Below are 18,274 nucleotides of genomic sequence, written 5' to 3' on the forward strand. Positions count from 1 at the left end.
CCCGCCCACATATTTACCGGCGGTGTGGGGTGGCCTCAATGGTTAACCTCACTGACCAGTGGCGGGAAGAGAGGACCCCACCGCCATCGAACGGCGCTCCGCCGAGAGACACGGGCTAGGGGAACGGCGAATCCGGCCCGTTAACCCTGCTTCTCCCTCCACAGATGCTGCAAGACCTGGGGCGTCATCCTCCGACTCCCCAGAGGGTCGGAGAATGGCCGTTGGCCGCCATGAATCCCGCCCCCGCCGGTTGCCGAAGTCTCCGAAGGGAGAAAAGTCGGCGGGGCGTTAATGTCCCCGCTGCCATCGGAGAATGTCACGGGTCTGCGCAAGGCAGCCGATTTTCGGCCTGCCGATATTCTCCCTTCCGGATGGGCCGAAGTCCCGTCGACGTGATGACCGTTCACATCGACGTAAATTAAACCTCCTTTTCATCGGCGTGACCCTGTGCTCCAGGCTCACGCCGACCAGCGTGGAGGTGAGTGACGGCTTGGGGGGTTGGCTCTGGGCAGGCGATGGCGTGGCCGCAGTCTGAATGCGTGAGGAGAGGTGTGTCTCGGGTTGTGTGTGTGTGTGTGCGGCGGGGGGGGGGGGGGGGGTGGTTAGAGTGGGCTGGGCTCCGGGAGAGTGCCGGGAGGGGGGTCCGTGCCGGGGAGGGGGATGGCGTCCGTGCCGGGGAGGAGGTTGGGGTCCGTGCCGGGGAGGGGGTTGGGGGGGGTCCGTGCCGGGGAGGGGGATGGGGGGTCCGTGCCGGGGTGGAGGTTGGGGGGGGGGTCCGTGCCGGGGAGGGGGATGGGGGTTCCGTGCCGGGGAGGAGGTTGGGGTCCGTGCCGGGGAGGGGGATGGGGGGTCCGTGCCGGGGAGGAGGTTGGGGTCCGTGCCGGGGTGGAGGTTGGGGGGGGGTCCGTGCCGGGGAGGGGGATGGGGTCCATGCCGGGGAGGGGGATGGGGGGGGGTCCGTGCCGGGGAGGGGGATGGGGGGTCCGTGCCAGGGTGGAGGTTGGGGGGGGGGTCCGTGCCGGGGAGGGTGATGGGGGATCCGTGCCGGGGAGGAGGCTGGGGTCCGTGCCGGGGTGGAGGTTGGGGGGGGTCCGTGCCGGGGAGGGGGATGGGGGGTCCGTGCCGGGGAGGGGGATGGGGGGTCCGTGCCGGGGTGGAGGTTGGGGGGGGGTCCGTGTCGGGGAGGGGGATGGGGGGTCCGTGCCGGGGAGGAGGTTGAGGTCCATGCTGGGGTGGAGGTTGGGGGGGTGTCCATGCCGGGGAGGGGGATGGGGTCCGTGCCGGGGAGGGGGATGGGGGGGTCCGTGCCGGGGAGGGGGATGGGGGGTCCGTGCCGGGGAGGAGGTTGGGGTCCGTGCCGGGGAGGGGGATGCGAGGGCAAGTGAGTTGGTCCACCTGGCCAGGTGCCAGCCTCCAACAGTTGGACCCATGCGGTCCATGCCACCTGGCTGAGGGGAGGAGGGGATATGGGCAATGATGACATGTCGTCGTTCCCCTCCACCCCCCCCACCAGGCCGTCATGTTTTCCGATCATCCAGCGATGTTGGCCGCCATGGCGGCAGCCGCTAATGTCTATGTCGCCCTGGATGAGGAGGAGGAGGAGGAGGAGCGTGCCAGAGAGGCGGCGCAGGCTGCCGCAGAGGGACAGGCGGCAGCCGCCCAGGCTGGAGGGACACCTGACCGACAGGACGAGGAGGGGGAGGAGGACGTCGCGGCCCCACGGCAACGGAGGCACCCGAGGGCGCCCCGTGTGTACCGGCCCCGGCAGTCATACCAGGACCTGACGGACCGGGAATGCAGGAGGAGACTCCGGATGAGGCGGGAAACTGTGGCACACATCTGCCACCTGCTGGCACACCTGTCACCGCGTGGCACTGGCGGGGGACACCCTCTCCCCGTGTCCGTCAAGGTTACGGTGGCCCTGAACTTTTATGCAACGGGGTCATTCCAGGCACCGAGTGGGGACCTGTCCGGCATATCGCAGACATCGGTGCATCCAGGCAGTGACAGATGCCCTATATGCCATGGCGCACCGCTACATCCGCTTCCCCGTGGACCGGGCCAGCCAAGATGCCCGGGCCGTGGGCTTCTCTGCCGTGGCCGGATTCCCCATGGTCCAGGGCGCGATCGATGGGATGCACGTCGCCGTGCGGCCACCTGCAGATAACAGGGCCGTGTTCACCAATAGGAAGGGGACGTATTCGATGAACATACAGGTGGTCTGCGACCACCGCATGATGATCCTGCACGTCTGCGCCCGTTACCCAGGCAGTGTACACGACTCATACGTGTTGTCGCGGTCATCCATCCCCGGCATGTACGAGGGACGCTATCCCCGGCTGAGGGGCTGGTTGCTGGGCGACAGGGGCTACCCATTGTGATCGTGGCTGATGACGCCTATACGGAGGCCACGCAATGAGGCGGAGAACCGCTACAATGATGCCCATGTAGCGACAAGGGGAGTGATAGAGAGGTGCTTTGGCGTGCTGAAGATGCGTTTCAGGTGCCTGGACCTCTCTGGGGGCGCCCTCCAGTATCGGTCAGATAGGGTCGGCCGCATCATTGTGGTGTGCTGCGTCCTGCACAACATAGCCCAGCAGAGGGGCGATGTGCCGCAGGCAGAGGAGGGCGGAGTGGAGGAGCAGCAGGAAGAGGCGCAGTCCTCCCCAAGTGAGGGGGATGGGGGTAATGGTCAGGGCAGACGGGGTAGACACAGGCGGGTGGCTGTCCACCATTACCGTCTGGCCCAGCGTGCACGGGACAGACTGATAGCCGCCCGCTTCACTGACTAGATGGGCGTGGGAATCGGGTAGTATGGCCACACACCGCACACCATGGCAACAGCCGACCACCCACACCTCCCACCCATCCACCCACCCAGCACCCTCACACCCCTCCCCAACCCCACCCACCCCACCCGCATGCACACCACCCCCCCCCCCCCCCCCCCCATTGCCGATCCACCTGCGGCACAACGGGCCGGGCTCACACAGTTGTGGGTGGACGCGTGTCTATTGCAGGCCATGGAGGATGATGACAACCCGCCCTGCGGTGAGCTCCTGGCTCCACATCGTTGGACTATGTCTGACCCATGGCCACAGTACCACCATCCACCCGGACCATCCCTGCATGCGGCTGTGACACTGCAGCGCACGGTCCCGTCCTCTGCCCGAGGGATGTTGATGGCGGCCCAGGGGGAAGGGGGCAGACTCACCTGGGGCTGAGGTAAGACCACCCCTCACACACACACTTGCGCTCAACGTACATGACACCCCCGCACACTTTGGACAGAGCACAAAGGCAGCTTCTGTAAGTGTAACATTGACTTTAATAACCAAAGGAGTTCATGCACGTGCCCTAGCCCCTAAAACTCATCTGTGCCCTGCACCCGTGCCAACTTACTCAGTGTCTAATTGTTTGGCCTTACGGGCCCTTTGACTACGTCTACGTGGTTCCCCAGACGGTACAGCAGAACTGGAGGTGGACTCCTGTGATTCCTGCCCTCTGACACTGGATCCCTTTGGCGGCCGTTTCCTGGGGCGTTCTGGCCTAGATGGGCCAGGCTGCGGCCCGGGCGACTGGAATGGCGAGCTGCCAGCCTGTCCTGCCCGTTGCCCACACGATGCACCTGGGACGGAAGGGGGGAGTCCGAGGTGTCGCGGTGTTCCGGGACCTCCCCTACAGGGGGAGCCGGGACGGACCACACCACCTCCTCCTCCCTCGGGGTGCCCGATGGCCCCCAGGCCTCTACATGGGTGGGGGATGCGAACGGACTGGCCATCCAACGCCCCCCCCGACATCTGGCGCTGCCAGTCCTGGAGGCCCGTGCTGGTATCGACAGGGGTCTGCAGGTTTGCAGCCATGGAGCCCAGGGGGTTGGCAAACCCTGTCTGGGACAGTGTGACGCCGGCTCGCACATGGCCACTGGCGCCGATGCCCTCAGCGATGGCCTGCTGAGACTGGGCCATGGCCTGCAGAGACTGGGCCATGGCCTGCAGGGACTGGGCTATGGCCTGCTGAGACTGGGCTATGGTGTTGAGCGCCTCTGCCATCTGGCGCTGGCACTGGCTCATGGCCTCCTGTGAGACGGCAGCCATGTCCTGGGCCACAGACGCCGCCTGCACGGAAAGCCCCAGGCCTCGCAAACCGTTCCCCATGTCTGACACCGTCGCACCCATTGCCTCCACCGCGGACGCCACCCATGCGGTGTCGGCCTGGGTGGCACGCATGACCGGCACCACTCCCAGCTCCTGGACACGGGTGGACTCCTCCACCTGCGACTGCAGCCGCCGCAAGCCGGCCGTCACCCTCTTCGCTCGTCTCCGGGTCGGTGGTTGCATCGGATCTATGTGTGGGTGTGGTAACTCCAGGAACCCGGGATCCATCTGGGCGGCAGATGTTCGCTTGGGCTGGGCTGCCCTCCGACCGCCCGGCCCCTCTGCTGCTCCGACCTCCACCTGCTGTACCGTGACGGCTGTGTTGTGCGCACCAGTGAGTGTCGCAGACGCCTCATCACTAAAGTGCCCAACCGAGGTGAGTGTTTCTGCGATGGTGGAGGGTGTTGGTGACAGCAATGGCGCTGTGTCGTGCTCTTCGTCCCACTCTGAGTCCATGGCACTTTGGGGTGGGGGTTCGTCTCCACCCATCCACTCTGAGTCACTGTCCGGTATTTCGTCTTCCTGGGTAGTGCTGTCCCGGGTAGGGGAGTCCTGGGCAGTGCTGTCCCGGGTAGTGGTGTCCCGGGTAGTGGTGTCCTGGGTAGTGGTGTCCCGGGTAGTGGTGTCCCGGGTAGTGGTGTCCCTGTTGCTCCAGGTCTCTCCGTCTCCCGTGGCCTCTGAGGGGCATCCTGCGGGCGTCGCATGCTGGAGGGTCCGTGTCTCTCCGTGTCCCGTGGTGTGCGAGGGGCATCCTGCGGGCGTCGCATGCTGGAGGGTCCGTGTCTCTCCGTCTCCCGTGGCCTCCGAGGGGCATCCTGCGGGCGTCGCATGTTGGAGGGTCCGTGTCTCTCCTTCTCCCGTGGTGTGCGAGGGGCATCCTAATGGGGGAGGGGGGGATATGGGGAGGCTCACCCTGCCTGCTCTGACGAGGTCATTCACCTTCTTGTGGCACTGGGTGCCTGTCCGTGGTGTCAGGGCCACAGCGGTGACGGCCTCTGCCACCTCCCTCCACTGACGCCGGCTGTGGCGTGGGGCAACTCTGCGGCCGTGCCCGGGATACAGGGCGTCCCTCCTCTGCTCCACCGCGTCCAGGAGCGCCTCCACATCCCGTGACTCGAACCTCGGGGCTGAGCGGCGGCCAGCCATCCAGTCGGGTGTTCCGGTCGGGTGTTCCGGTCGGGTGGGGGGGAGCAGCGCGGCCTTATGAGCCGTCACGCCGTGCGGCGCGTATGACGCTGCACGGCGTGAACCACTGCGCAAGCGCGGATCCCGTTACGTCGCTGCTAGCCCATTTCGGGCCGGAGACTTTCGATCCATTTTTCCGACGTGACGCAAGTCGGATTTGCGCCGTTTTTTGCGCCGATCGGCGGACTTTCCGCCGATAACGGAGAATTTCGCCCCAGTTTTTCCAGCACTTTCTGTTTTTAGTTCAGATCCCCAGCCTCCGCAGTTATTTGCGTTTATATTAAAGTATTAGATTGTGTGGCTAGGATATAGCAACAAAAAAAAAACCACTGCCTGTGTGAGACCTTGGTTCGGCTTTATCTAGAGTTCAGTGCTCTGTTCCTCTCTGGTCACCTGAGGAGCGATGTACAGCATCAGGAAAGCTTCAGAGGAGGCCCACGGGATTTATATCAATTTTACAAGCTCAGAATAAATCAATAAGGTTACACAGATGGCTCTTTGTGCTCTGAGAGCATCTAGGAATGGTTAATAATATAGCCTGGCCAGTGTTGCCCACGTCCCAAGATGTCTTAATTTTAAAAATATTTTGAGAAAATCTTAACTTTTAATAGAAAACTGCAGGAATAAACCAAAATAAACAACTAATGTCAGATCTGAAAGAGTAACAGCAATAAATTAGCTGGTGGAACTGCAACTGGCACGTGATCAGTCGAACGCGTGGAAGCCTTTTTATTATCAAAATTTGGCTTATGACATCTGAAGGAGAGGTTGAAGAGTGTAGGATGGTTTACTCCAGAGAGGAGAAGGCTCAGGGGAGAGATTATTCCGGAATCCGAAGAGAACAGCTAAGTTGAATCCTGAAGAGGAAATGTGCTCAGGTTTTTGGTTCAACCACTACTGGGGATGATTACCGTTCCCTCAAGGTGTTTTGGGCCTTTGTGAGTCCTGGATATGAAGCCTGCTCTTCAGCTCACTGAGCGCTGCGCTCCAACTGGCCGAGCAAAGACCAGGACATCCTGGAAAGACCCTTCCCACAACAGCTGGCTGGACATGTTTTGAGGGTGGGAGGCAAAGGCTGCAGGAGAGGGGCATTCTCTGTCAGGAATGAGGGTAGGGGATGGAAATCTGACTGATGTGGGGTTCTGAGCAAAATTTGCACCCCCTCTTCAGCTGCTCCCTCCGGCACAATATTCCTGCACCGTGGTTTCTGTTCCATCTCATATATACCTGGACAGTAAGCACTCAAGGGGGCAATGGGGTGTTTGACATTAATTCATCTCTCGTTGCTTTGAAAGGTGGTGGTGGGCTGTTTCTTGAACCATTCAACAGTAGGTTGTGTGGTTTACGTGGTCACTTCCGATTCAGTTAAGAATCACTCTATTTGTTTTTGGGTTGGAAACATGCATCGACAAGCTCGGGTCAGAACTACCAGGGTTGGTTTGCTAAATATTCATTTGTGAGCAACTAAATCTTTGTGATAGTTCATGCTCCCTTTTACTGCACAACAAATCTTTCACTATCGTATTTATTTGGAACAGCTGAATTGAAATGCTCAAACCGTGTTAGGAACTTATTAAATCCTTGGCCGTATTCTCCGGTCGCCGAGAATCAACGTTCAAGACCAACTCGGGGGTGGCGCCGCTTTCGTGAGGCACCGCCCCCTCCAAAGCGGCGCACTCGGTTAACTGATAATGCGCAATCTGCAGACTCTACCACATGTGGACAGGTGATGGTTGCAAAGTTGAATAGATGAGCTATTTAGACGTTTAGGCGCTCTCTCTCTGATGCATCGACTTCAGCTCCGCAAGCTCCTGATGAAGTTTCCTGATGGGTTCAGCGTCGTCGGGAATGGACATTCTAAATGTTGGTCGATCACAGGCCAGCAACTCCTATCAGTGCTTTGAGGATATTCCATATGAATTACTGATATCCTCCAAACTTTCGCCTCACGAAACTGAGTTCCGTGTAGAACAGTTGCTTCAGGGGTCGGAGGTCAGACATATGGACGACGTGTTCTATCCAGCGGTGCTGATTTCGACTGACGAGCTCCTCGAAGGCGGGCACGTTGGCATGGGACAAATCACTGGGTGAAATTCTCGGCCTTGCGCCGCTGGTAGTGGGGTTTCCGGTGAAGTGGAGAATCCAGCGGTTGTGAAGAGAACGGAATCGGTGCCGGGCACCGATCCATTTCCGATGCTCTGGCTCACTGCTGCCGTTGGGGTTGAGGTTCATGCCCTGTGCCAGCGGGGGATTTGCAAATAGGTAATTTACATCCACTTCGCAGGCCTGGCACCATATTCACTGGGCCCGCCTGATTCTCTGGTCCTCTGGGATGGGAATCACTTGGCTGAGAATCACTACAGGTCTTGACAAGCGAGGCTTTGACACATTGGATCTCACGGTGGGTCAAGGGGGTAACTCTTTAAGGGAGTTGCCCCCAAATTCCATTCAAGGGACACACTTCCTCCCCCGATAATGCAAGACCTGCGCACCCCACCATATCTCCACCCAGTGCCACACCAGAGACTCCCTAAATAAGGAGACCCCCACAGAGACCCCCTAAATATAGTGACCCCCAGGGAACTCTAAATAAAGACATCCCCCACAGAGACTCCCTAAAGAAGGAGACCCCCTCACAGAGTCTCCAGAAGAGAGACATCAGTCAGGAACCCCCACAGAAAAGAGACCATTGCACACTGGAAGCTAGAGAACAGTCCATTCCGAGGCAGTGAAAAAAATACTGCTTTGGCACTCACCTGGGCAATACAGTTACTGGCTCAGAAACAGGGAGCACCACCTGTCAATTCATCTCTCTTTGATATTGATTATACTAGGCTGTGATTGACAGTTTCCACACACACACATTCAGCATTACTCCATTCATCCCCTTCGGGGTCGAGTAACTCTGAAGTGCTTTAACCACAATATTTACAAACATCAAGCATTGATTGACAGCCCCTGGACCACTTCAAACAGGATTAGCTGCTTTATAATCACCTCCCTTCACGCTTGAGTTATTTTGAAATGGTCAGCACTTAACTCTGAAGTGGTCCAGGAGTTGTCAATCAAAGCTTGATGTGTATAACATGGCCGTTAGAGCACTTCAGAGTTACTCAGCCGTGAAGGGAGATGAATGGAGCAATTCTGGCAGCTGGGTGTGTGTGTATGGAACAGCCTAGGACAGCCTAGTAAATTCAATATCAAAGAGAAATTAATAAATGGCTTGCAGCTGAAAGAGATGAAGGGGTTTAAACACAGTTGACTGTCTTTTTCTTTCCGGGAATTGACAGGTGGTGCTTCATGTGTCTGAGTCAGCAGGTGCATTGCCCAGGTGAGTGTTAAAGCAGTTATTTTTTCACTGCCTCTGTCTGGACTGCTCTCTCGCTTCCAGATAGGGGTCTCTCTTCTGGAAGGCTTTCTGACATGGGTCTTAATTCTGGGCGGCTTCTTGACAGGGGCCACTTTTCTGGTGGATATGGCAGGGGGCACGTTTTACTTTGGAGGTCTCTGTGGAGGGGGGGCTTTTTATTTAGGTGGCCTCTGTGGGGAGGGGACCTCTTTATTTAGGGTGTCACTGTAGGATCGAGATGCAGAAAATCCAGAGGTGGGGCTGAATTGCGATGCGGAGGGGGGGGGTTGCAGGGGGAGTTGGCAAGCATGGGACCTTGCTTTCCGGCCCCCTGCTCAAAATGGGGGCCCGATAGCGGGATTCTCTATTGAATCCCTCGCAATCCTCGCTGTGCATAAATTTTCATGGCTGAGGATTGGGTCTCGCTTCCTGATTTGTGCTCCCATGTATGTCTCCATTGCATTGTGCTGCCGACTGTGGGTTGTCCTGGTCCCTGAAGCGCAGTTGGCCCAGATAGTGAGAATGTGATGACTGACTGGCTGTAAGAAAACTCCACCATTGCAGCTCAGCTCCAATGTTAACACAGATCCTTATCTGATAATCACATCGAGATGTGAATAACTTTGATGGGACACAAAGCGAACTGTAACAGCCGAACCTGGCTTTATCATTTTTAAAGATTGAACTGCACTGAATGGGCTCTCAAGTCAGACTAGAACCGTATAGATCTTCGTATTGAGTTGAGCTGTTTGAAGCGATTCATAGAATCATAGGATCCCTATAGTGCAGAAGGAGGCCATTCAGCCCATCGAGTCTGCTCCGACCTTCTGAAAAAGCACCTTACCGAACCCACACCCCCGCATTCTCCCCATTACCCCACCTCACCTTAGCATATAAATATAAATGGATCAGCTGCAGGGAGGAACAATATGGCGGTTATTCCATCCACCAAATCTCAATACGTGCTTTTTTTTTTGAGTACAAAGCGTGAGAATCGCAACAACCAAAATTACTGCTCTTTGATTTTCCTTCTTTTCACTGAATGTGGCAGGTGTAATTCATCGAGGAAAAGAGCCTGTCCAGGTTCCCTTTGCTGCCCGGATAGGAGATCACTGCACAAGCATCAACTGCAATAGATCTCACATTGACAGTCACCCACAGACCTGGCAAGATGCCGGTGTGAAACCGTCTGGGCAGAATGTGTCAAAGTGCGAGGTGGCACCAAATGTAGCTCTTGGTTCTCAGCACACCTATGAAAGATGTCAAAGTCTGCAATGAGAGGATTCTGTCAGAAAAAGCGCTGGGTGTATGCAAGGGCACGTGCCAAGATGTGTGACAGGAAGTGTGTGGCAATTTCTTCAATCTGTATAGACTTGCAAAGGGCATTTGACACAGTGGGACACAGAATGTTTATTAAGAAGATGAAAGCTCATGGAATTCAGGTGAGAGTGGTTATGCAGATGCAAAATTTGTCAGTGACGGTATCACAGGATGGTGGCAGATGACATTTTTCAGACTGAAACGTAATTTTTTTTCAAATTTAGTGTATCCAATTCATTGTTTCCAATTAAGGGACAATTTAGCATGGTCCATCCACCTAGCCTGCACATCTTTGGGTTGTGGGGGCGAAACCCACGCAAACACGGGGAGAATGTGCAAACTCCACATGGGCAGTAACCCAGTGCCGGGATCGAACCTGGGACCTCGGCGCCGTGAGGCAGCAGGGCTAACCCACTGCGCCACCGTGCTGCCTGACTGAGACATAATTGGGCAATGTTTTTACCCAAGGGTCAGCCTTAAGCTCACTTTACTGCAGGGGTGGTGGTGGTGTAGTGGTACTGCCACTGCCACTGGACTACTAATCTCGAGATCCAGGGTGATGCTTCGGCGACCGGGGTTCGAATCTGACCACGGCAGATAGTGAAATTGGAATTCATTTTAAAAACCTGGAATAATGTCCTTTACAGAAGGAAATCTGCCTCCCTTACCTGATCTGGCCTACATGTAACTCCAGACCCACTCAAAAATGTTGTTGACTCTTAAGCACCCTTTGAAATGGCCCAGCAACTACTCAGTTAAAGAGCAATTATTAGGGATGGGAGGGTGGCACAGTGGTTAGCACTGCTGCCTCACAGCGCCGAGGTCCCAGGTTTGATCCTGGCCCTGGTTCACAGTCCGTGTGGAGTTTGCACTTTCCCCCCGTGTCTGCGTGGGTTTCGCACCCACAACCCAAAGATGTGCAGGGTAGGTGGATTGGCCACGCTAAGTTGCCCCTTATTTGGAAAAAATTAACTGGGTACTCTAAATTTCAGAAAAAGAGAAAAATAAATTATTAGGGATGGGCAATAAATGCTGGCCTAGCTAGCGTCGCCCACATCCCCTGAATGGATAATTTGAAAAAACTCAGCAACGCTCCTTAGACAGTACCTTCCAAACCGACAAATGCCACCATTGAGAACAGGGGTGGAATACACATGGAAACAACACCACCTGAAGGTTCCCCACCAAGCCACTCACAATCCTGACTTGGAAATATATCGCTGTTCCTTCACTGTCACTGGGTCAAAATCCTGAAGCTTCCTGCCTGTCATGATATCCATATTAACATATCATGGTGCAATCAACACACATGCAACATCACAGCCAATCACCAGTGAGAGCACACGCACTATAAAACAGGGAACACCACAGTTCCCGCTCATTCTACCAGGAGATAGCTCAGAGCACAGATCTCACAGCGTGCCACTCAGACATACATCATGTGCTGAGTGCCTCTCTAAGATAGTGCTAGGGCTGGGTCGACAGGTTAACTGGTGAAGTACGAACCACAGCCAGAAGTTAACAGTTGTGATTGTACAGAATAATAAAACAGAGTTGTACGATCTACAACCGTGTTGGTTCGTCTGTATATTGGAACACCCAACACAACATGATACCAGGATTGGAAACTCGCCAGCAACTGTGAGACCTACCTGCACCTCTTCAGAGATCCGCTATCCTGCGCCATGGACATCATTAGCCCGCCACAGCCGCTGCAAATCGCTGGAAATCTCGGCGGCAACTGGAAGCTGTTTAAACAGCGCTTCCAGCTCTTCTTAGAAGCCACAGACAGGAAGAATGCATCGGACACCAGGAAGATCGCCCTCCTCCTCTCCACGGCGGGGCAACACGCCATCCACATCTACAACTCCCTGGCATTTGCGGAAGGCAAGTACAAGACGAAGTACAAGACGGTCCTTCTAAAATTTCAGCAACACTTCAGCGTCAAAGTGAATGAGAGCTTCGAGAGGTACCTCTTCCAGCAGCGCCTGCAGGGTAAGGATGAGCCTTTTCAATCTTTTTTGACACACCTCTGTATCCTCGTGCAGTCCTACGGCTATGAGGCCACCTCCAATTCCATGATTCGGGACCAGATAGTTTTTGGGGTCACCTCGGACACCCGAGTGAGAGCACACGCACTATAAAACAGGGAATACCACAGTTCCTGCTCATTCTACCAGGAGATAACTCAGAGCACAGAGCTCACAGCGTGCCACTCAGACATACACCATGTGCTGAGTGCCTCACTAAGATAGTGCTAGGGCTGGGTCCACAGGTTAACTGGTGAAGTACGAACCACAGCCAAAAGTTAACAGTTGTTATTGTACAGAATAATAAAACAGAGTTGTACCATCTACAACCGTGTTGGTTCGTTTGTATATCGGAACACCCAACACGACACTCCCCAGAAGCGTAGTGGATGTACGTACACCGCAGGGACTGCTGTGGTTCAAACCTACCACCACAACCTCAATTCTGAGGCAACATTGTGAGCTGGCAGCTACTACAAAACTTGTCAAAGTAACAGATAGTGATGACGATAGTCATGGACTTCAGCATGACAAAGACAAGACGGTGAAATAGACAGTGACATGGCAGAGGATGTTCAATGCCAGGAATTGTGACGTGCTAGATCTTGGGACAATGAAAAGGGAGAGATAATATGCTCCAAATGGCATGAGTCCATATATCCGAACCTTCAAGACGACAGAACCATTTGATAAATTGGTTTGAAAAAACACATAGATTACTTATATTTATAAATAGAAAAATAGAACACAATTCAATATAAATAGAGAATATAACTAGAATATAAAATAATAGAAATAGAGAAGTAGATATAAAAGCAAATAGATTGTTCTAGAAATTTACCCAAAGAACCAAGTCCAAAGATGTGCAGGTTAGGTGGGATTAGGGATAGGGCTGGGGAGTGGGCCTAGGTGCGGATGCATTTTCAGAGGGTTAGTGCAGACTCAATGGGCTGAATGGCCTCCTTCTGCACTGTAGGAATTCTGTGGTTCTATAAATCACTGGCTAGACCTCAGCTGCAGTATTGCAGACATTATTGGGCACCACATTTCAGGAATAATGCAATGCCATTGGCATAGGGACAAAGGAGGTTAACCAAGACGTTAGCAGGGATGAGGGCCTTCAGCTCTGAGGAGAGGTTCTCCTTGGAACAGAGAGGATTAAGAGGTGACCGAAGAGAGGTCTGCAAGAAGGCGAGAGGTTTTGGTACAGTAAATGGGGTGCGTGGAGGAGGGAGAGGGGGGTCAATAATCGGTGGCCATGGATTGAAATTCATTGGCACAAGTTCTAGAATGGAGATGAGGAGAATATTTTCACTCAGGGAATCGTCAGGATCTGGAACACTCGACCTGAATGAGTGACAAGAGCTGATTCCAGAAATAATTTGAAAAAGGAGTTTGATGGCACTTGAGGACAGGGTATTTAAAAGATTACAGACAAAGAGTGAAGGTGGGCGATTAAAGCTCTTTCAACGAACCAACACAGGCACAAAGAGGCGAATAGATGCCCTCTGCGCTGAAAGTTTTAATGATTCCAATAATACAGAATTGAAGAGCTCTGCAATGATGTGGCCGCTGAACTTATTTCACTGCAAGAGCGTCGGAGGGAAGTATTCAGCATCAAAACGAAGTTCATCGCTGTGTCAGTGGAGCATGTACTGCTCCCAGTAACATGCAAATTAACATTAGTCAACTGTGAACTGACAGCTCTTACGAGGGCTTCCCTACTGATCATCTCAGGTTGAGGTTGTTTGTCTTTGCCTCAGGTGCTAGAGCACAACGGTCACTGTCTCCTTCAGGAAGAGGATTCAATTATGCTTAGAACAGTGAAGAACAGACAGCGTTATCCTTCAGTGGAATATTAACAACCTTGCATTGATATAAAACCGTCACAGTCTCTCACAAGGCTCCCAACAGTGATTTTCTTTTGAATGGTCATCACATGGCTCCCAGTCGACGGCCTTCACCCATATCCGCTTATCTTTGATTAAAGAACATTGTGCTCAATGATATATGGGGGTTTGGATGGAGTGGATGGGGTGAAACGATTTTTCTCGATGAGTAACCAGAGGACGCAGATTGAAGCTAATGAGCAAATGAATTACAGATCAGGGGAGGTGATTATTTTTCTTCTATGCTGCAGGTTATGACCCTGAATGCATGATGTGCAACGATGGTGGAAGTCCGTTTTGTACCAGAGTTCGATCAAAACTTTAAAAAACAGGATTAATCTGGTGAATGGGATTCACTGGATAGCTCTTTCAAAGATCCTGCACTTGGACGATGGGCCGAATGGCCCCCTTCTGGATTGTCTGCTCCAAGAGTTCAAGTGCATGAATTTGGCCATATGTGTTCTTGGTGGGTAAACATATCCACCAGGATTGCAAGGCCATGAATTAATCTGTCGAACTGTGAGTCGTCAGTCAGCAAGGTCCAACTTCACTGAGCTCAGAACTTTCTACCCTTCAAATAGGATCTTTGTAATCCAATTGAACCATTGGACATCGTAAATAAGAACCTGATTTCATCTAAATGGTGACACTTCTGAAACTGTAGCACTCTCTCAGTGTTACACTGGGGTGTTATTTCAGAATATGACCTCTTGTTCATTGAAAACTTCCATCCAGAAACAAATGATTATATCCTTGGAACTTTAGAGGATATTATAGTTAAGATTGTTTTTTAATTAATTTTTTTTACCCTATGTTCCCTCGCTCTCCCGATACAGACTTTGACCATCCCTCCATCCTACCTGGTGCCTTGTCCATCCTCCTTTATGTGAGTGAGCCTCAAAGGTGATCGTCGATAGACTTTCCCCCAAGGTAACATCTAAGGCTGATTGTGCCTGAGCACACACTTTCTAGCAGGCCAACTGGTGACAACCAGAAACATGAACCCTGACAGGTCGTCTCCTCTGCGGTCTAAGCGGGTGGAGCCCAGTTACAACGCCCCAAGTGCAACATCAGCTGAGGATCATATTAGGGGTGCTCCTGACCTGTAGCAGACTTGATGGTAGATTGAGGGGAGATTTTGAGCCCCCGTTTGGCGTCAGTGAAAATGGCGGCGCAGATTCAGAATCCGGAGAAAATCAGAAATTGCGATTCTCTCCGGTGAGATCACGATTTCTGCCTCACTGGTGGATTATCACGCAACACGCCACAGCAGTTTAGGAACCTCGTTTTAATGCATTCACATGTGGGGGAGCACGGTAGCACAGTAGTTAGCACAGTTGCTTCACAGCTTCAGGGTCCCAGGTTCGATTCACGATCTCTGCGGAGTCTGCACGTTCTCCCCGTGTCTGCGTGGGTTTCCTCCGGGTGCTCCGGGTTCCTCCCACAGTCCAAAGATGTGCAGGTTAGGTGGATTGACCATGATAAATTGCCCTGAGTGTCCAAAAGAGGTTGGGTGGGGCTACTGGGTTACGGGGATAGGTTGAAAGTGTGGGCTTAAATGGGGTGCTCTTTCAAAGGGCCGGTGCAGACTCGATGGGCTGAATGGCCTCCTTCGGCCCTGTAAATTCTATGATTCAATGAAATTCTATGTCATTAGTGAGACCTCACTGAATATTCATCGGGCGCCCGCATGACGTCATTCTGCCGCATGACATCATTCTGCCGCATGACATCATTCTGCCGCATGACATCATTCTGCCGCCATTTCCAACAGGTTCGCATAGGTGTGAACTTGGCGACTTCACCTCCGAGGGGGATTTCAGAGGAGAGGTTTCAGTCAGCGATCACCCTCCAGGGTGTTAAATGCTCAGGGAGAACCGGAGAGGAGCGGACAAGAATAAGTTCAATTCGGGGCCGGGGCTGGGGTTCAGTCTCTCATTCTTGTGGGGGGGTGGGGGGGGGAGTTGCTCACAGGCCTTAACTTCCTTTCATGTCGGAGCTCCCCTTGCTTTAAGCGGGTCTAGCGGCTGGCATGCAGGCTTTGCTCCCCATGTACTTTTTGCTGGACTTGTGCCCAAATCACTGCTGAGGGACAGGGCCCGTCCTTCGCAGCAGCTGGAAAGTGGGTAGGAGGAGGTGGATACAGAGGGTCAGCACTGGGGGTGACAGTGAGGTTCTCAGGTGGGGCCCCATATGAGGCCAGGCTGCAGGGGCAGAGTGGGGGATTCAGCAACGGCGTGCATCTTTGCCTCATGAGGCATGAAACCCCTCTCATAAGGGGCAAGGACGTCTGAATCATAGAATCATAGAATTTACAGTGCAGAAGGAGGCCATTCGGCCCATCGAGACTGCACCGGCTCTTGGAAAGAGCACCCTACCCAAGGTCCACACCTTCACCCTATCCCCAGAACCCAGTAAACACACCCAACACTAAGGGCAATTTTGGACACTAAGAGCAATTTAGAATGGCCAATCCACCTGAAGTATGAGTTGAACCCCACACTCAGGCAGTAGTGTGAGGACAAAGAGATTAAGCTGCATGGAAGGCCAAATCCACTTGTCAGGGAAGTTTGACCGTCAAGAATTAGTGTTGGGCAGGAGAGCTGTGGCTGATGGAAGGCTCATCAACTCTGCAGCCCTTGTGACCTGGGAGAATGAGGGTGCCCTCCAGGCATGTGCTTGTCATGCTAATTGCAAGCTTCACTCCAATCAGCTGTGCCTCCTCTGCCACAAGAAGCAGTTATTTGCTACCTCACCCTTCCTTGACTAGTCAATTGCGCCAATGAAATCTGCAGAGCAAAAGATCAGTCCACTGTTTGAAGCCAAGTTCTTTCCCTCAGTTTGTTTAATTTAGTTCATTTGCTTCACTCAAAATAGTTGCAGCCAAGTTCTTAACCCTTTGGAAGCATTGGCCCCAGCATTGAACCTACACAGATGACATTAATGTGTTCCTCTATGCAAAGCGTGATGGCGATGTCTATCATCACTTCGCCCAATCAACATCATGATGGGGGCATTTCTGAGGTTCCCCGAGAGGATGCAGATGCCGGTCCCATCCATCCACTCAACTGCTCTTTCATCGATTTGGCGGGGGTGGGGGCGGGGGGGAGGGTGGGGGGGGGGAGGGTGGGGGGGGGGTGTGGGGGGGGGGTGTGTGGGGGGGGGGGGGTGTGGGGGGGGGGGGTGTGGGGGGGGGGGGTTGGGAGTAAGGTGACACTGAGATTCTTTAGGATCCACTTGCCACATCCAGGTGGGGTTGAGAGGGACAACTGTGGGGAAGTGTCTACAGTGTGAGAGGGGAGGGTATGAGGCTTAGTGGAGAGGCCCTCACTAAGGGGGAAGTGCAAGATGCCCCAGAGGGGTGGAGGGCTGAGGGTCGCAGTTCGGTCAGGAATCCCCATCGCTCATTTTGATGTTCTCCTCTTTTAAGTTCATGATTCTGGAGAATCATGGAGCCAGTTAAGTTGGATTTTCTACTCGTAGCAATCGAGGAGCAGCAGAGACATTGACGTGCCGCTGCATGTGGTCAGGACCAGCACCCTGCAGAGTAGGGGTGGTTAGGCCCCTCGCTGTTCGGGGAGAAGCACCACAGCTGCTGGAGCCTTGTAGGAGGCACAACCAGCAAAGGATCTTCCGACGTTGGACATCCTTCCTGCAGATCTCGGACGTTCAGCACCAGAGAAGACTATATCTGTCCCGGGGGCTGGTGGACCCCCTTTGCCCGGTCCTGCAAGAGCTGGCACCACATGGAATGGGAGGACATCCACTGTCCATGGCCCTTAAAGTTGCCGCCACTCTGAACTTCGATACAAGTGGTTCGATTCATGATAGCAACAGTGACCTGCTTGGCACTTCCCAGTCAGCTGCAAGCTCATGCATAAGGCAGGTAACAGATACCCTTTTGTGCGGGTGCACATGTATATAAAGCTGGACTGGGACCAGGCGAGCCAGGATGTCAGGACTGTGGATTTTGTCCTCTAGGCAGGCAATGCCCCAGGTGCAGGATGTGACCGACTGCACCCATGTGCACCCGTGATCTCCATGGCAGTAAATGGCAGTATTCATGACTCGCAAAGGATTCCACTCCCTCAATACACAACTTGTTTGTGACCTCACGATGTGCACAATGCAGCTCGGTTCCTGGGGAGCGTCCACAACAGTTTCATCTTGGGGTGCTTGCTGATCCTAAATATTTTTGAGGGATTGCAGCGGCTGGAGGGATGGCTCCTCAGGGACAGGGCTCCTCAATCAGGAGGTGCGGAGGCCACAAACATCTGTGGAGACTCCCTACAATGATCCATCAACATGTGCACTGGTCAAGCAGGCGACTGACCCGCTCAAGAT

The sequence above is a fragment of the Scyliorhinus torazame genome, chromosome 10 (genome assembly GCF_047496885.1).
Source record: "Scyliorhinus torazame isolate Kashiwa2021f chromosome 10, sScyTor2.1, whole genome shotgun sequence".
Taxonomy (NCBI): domain Eukaryota; kingdom Metazoa; phylum Chordata; class Chondrichthyes; order Carcharhiniformes; family Scyliorhinidae; genus Scyliorhinus; species Scyliorhinus torazame.